The following is a 3,302-nucleotide window of genomic DNA, read 5'->3' on the forward strand; positions in this document are numbered from 1 at the left end:
GTTTACGGTCTCTTGTAACATCATCTACGTGTCGTTATCATCAACATCAGTGTCAATCATCGTCACCCATCACTTTGTTTAGCTCATGTACATTAGGCGGTACAGCAAATAGGTTTATTACGCAATTACTCATCTGTGTGGCCCATTGAGTGATGTCGCCTCGCATCTTGATGCGCGGTGCTGGGAGTTCTCTGAGGAGCCAAACTCCCACTCCCAATGAATCAGCTGTGAACAAACATCTCAACGTTGCAGCGCCTCCTGCGAAATGGCCTTGTGACTCTGATGCTTCCCTAGATCGATAACGGGCGACGATAATTGTTTTAAGAATGCGGGAGAAAGTGGCGCGGTGGGTCTCGCATTGCTGCTATGAGCTCGGCCACATGAGTTCGACTCCCGGCCACGGGGGTTGGTTATGTGACCGTAGTGGAGAGTGAGCTGTGACTCGTGACGCTACCCCCTCCACGAAGCCACACTGACCAGCGCGCTGAAGAATGCTCAAACAATCCCTCTGACGGCACGCAGAGGCCTTCATCCAGCAGTGGATGAACAAAGCGCGTGACGCAAATATTATTTCACGTGATGAAATTAAGTTTAAATACATCTCGGTAAACAGGGAATAAATTTGAATAACTCGTTATTAAATTGATTACATTAAATGGCCTAATCAAGCGGGGACTTGATACCTTGATTATTATTATGATGATGATGAGATTTCAGTGCTCCTAGCGCATGTTGTGAAATAAAAGCCGAAGCAATTAAGAAATTAAATTCGCAATTAAGCGACGAGAGTGTTGGTTTACTCGTGAAAACGATTCGACATTGCGCAGACGAATTGCTTAATTATGCTATACCAACGGGCCCCTCTTAATGACATTAATTGATCGATCTCCTGCTCCAGTCCCTGATGGGATTGTCTCTGTCCCAGGCCGAGTTGAACGGCACAGTCACCACGGTGGGAGAGTCAACGTTTGGCGACATCCTATTTTACCAGCCACGCGGTATTTGCACGTGTTCTGGATGTTGAACGGATCATCGGTGGTTATTTGTAATGATATCGTCCACATAATAATATAATCACATTTTATATAATTATCATGAATCTAGAATTAGTGTCAACAAATCATCACTATCATCATAGTAATTCTATTTCATCATCATCAATTCAACATTTTTATTGTCACCACCATCAATCGCAATTCCTGGGTCACTAAAATGAGTACAATAACTTGAGGGTAAACTATTTGGACTTGGTGCAGAGGAACGAGCAGCAGCTGTTTCTCGTTGTTCCTCTAATGCAGATACACTAGTCCTCGTCAGAGGAACGTAGAATTCCCACCACATGCAATACGGGCTGCCAAGGCAGCACAAAGACCGCAATCGCCCCCTGCAGTGGAAGCGGGGAACACCAGAGTCTCGACTGCCCTCTCATAATGATGATTAAGAAGGCGGTCTCAGTCTCCGTGCCTCGCGGCCCGCCACGCTACGCCTGCACGCGCTCGCCGATCGTCTGCGCTCAGATTACGTCGTCGCACGCTACACGCGCCTGATGATTGGGGCGATCGGGTCACGCGTTATCTCGTAACCTTGGTGAGCTCGAATTTCAATTGAAGATATAGAATATTAATTTAGATCGAGACGATCTTAATTTGAATCGGCGCTCTTGGCTTCGCGTGGGAAGCTGCCCTGGAGAAGTGGCCTTCGTGGGAGTCCAGGAGTGGCGGTGCGCGACCAACACGCGCTGGCTTTGTGTTCCAATTCTCATTATCAGTTCGTGCGAGCGACTCGTAGCGAGAGCCGCAGAGTCGCGGCGTCCAGACTCACAGACTCGCCCACGGGCTCGCGCAGAGACCCGTGGGACTCGCGCCTCCTAGAACAACACCGAGTCACAGACAGAGTCCGGGTGGGTGCCTGAGAATCTCGGATCCGGGGTCGGTTAGTACCGGGAGCTTTCAGCGGAGCTGAATCGGAAGGTCCCTCCGCGTCTCCAGCAGAGGGCGGCCAAGTCGCGCCCGTGGCAGTTTCAGCCAAAATCACAAATCCTGACAAATCCTCCAGGGGTGGAGCAGCGGTCGTGACCTTGTTTTTTTAGAATCAGAGCAGAATATTTTATTTATACCGCTACTGGAGGAATCCGATGAGCCATGAAGCTCTTTTTTCGCAGATGTAGTTAACTCAGAGGGGGGGGCATACACTCAGGGGTCATTGACGCGGTTAATGTTAAACAGGCTTTAAACAAACGCTAAACAGAATGAGCAGATTCTGCTTTTGTTAACATAAATTCTGCTCAAGAGCTCACCCCCCCCCCCCCCCCCCGCGTATATGAGGAACAGTTTAAGAAAATCCGTCACTGGCGTTCGAAATTGTACCAACATTTCTCAAGGCGGGATTGAGTCTTCAGCAGTGGGGTGGGGGGGGGGGGGTTCTGCGCCCTCCCTTCCCCCAGCCCAGCCCCCCACAGAGCGCTCAACGTAGAGTGTACCATCTCAATTCTCGGTCTCGACTTGGCTTGGATTGAAAATACGGATTCATTCGCATCCTAATCAACTGTTGCGATCAGGTGATGTGAGCAAGCACCAATTATGACGGGCACGGCACACGGCGGGGTGGATGACCACCGCACCACGTCCGGCCGCCTTTGTCTCCCCAGTGCTAATGTTTACACATCGCACCAATTACTCATTTGAGGCTGAGTCGACATAGGGGAGGCCCAGGACTGGTTCAGATATTCGTCACTTCTGTTGCCAGTGAGCGGGAATCTAACTCGAGTCCCCGCGTTCGTAGCGCAGTGCGCTAACCACTCCACTACCGATCACCACGATAGAAAACCGACACACACACGCACAGGCACTCACACACACGCACAGGCACTAACACACACAGCAGCTCATACATCAACACAATCGCACGCGCTCGCACGGGTCGCGAGGACCGTACAAGCCGACGAGCAGGCACACAATAAAACAAAAAGCAGAAACGAGCCATTGTTTATTGACGCTGCAGGAAGGCGGCCAAAGTCAACGCGGAGCGGAGGGAGAGAGCGCGGGGGAGAGTGGGAAGAGAAGGGGGAGAGCGCTGTGAGAGAGAGAGAGGTGGGGTGGGGGGAGAGTGGAGACGGAGTACAGAGGAGAGAGGGGACTGAAAGTGGAGAGGGGAAAGAACGGGGAGATGGAGTGCGAGGACGGGGGGGGGGGGGGGTCGGCTCGAGCCGCGCATCCTGCCCGGGGTCGCGGGGTCTTCCTGCGAGGATGGAGAGGGTGGATCCCGCGCCCGGCTCGACAATGACCAGCGAGGGAGGGAGGGAG

Source organism: Lethenteron reissneri, chromosome 24 (genome assembly GCF_015708825.2).
Source record: "Lethenteron reissneri isolate LAM-NWPU_2019-01 chromosome 24, ASM1570882v1, whole genome shotgun sequence".
Lineage (NCBI taxonomy): Eukaryota > Metazoa > Chordata > Hyperoartia > Petromyzontiformes > Petromyzontidae > Lethenteron > Lethenteron reissneri.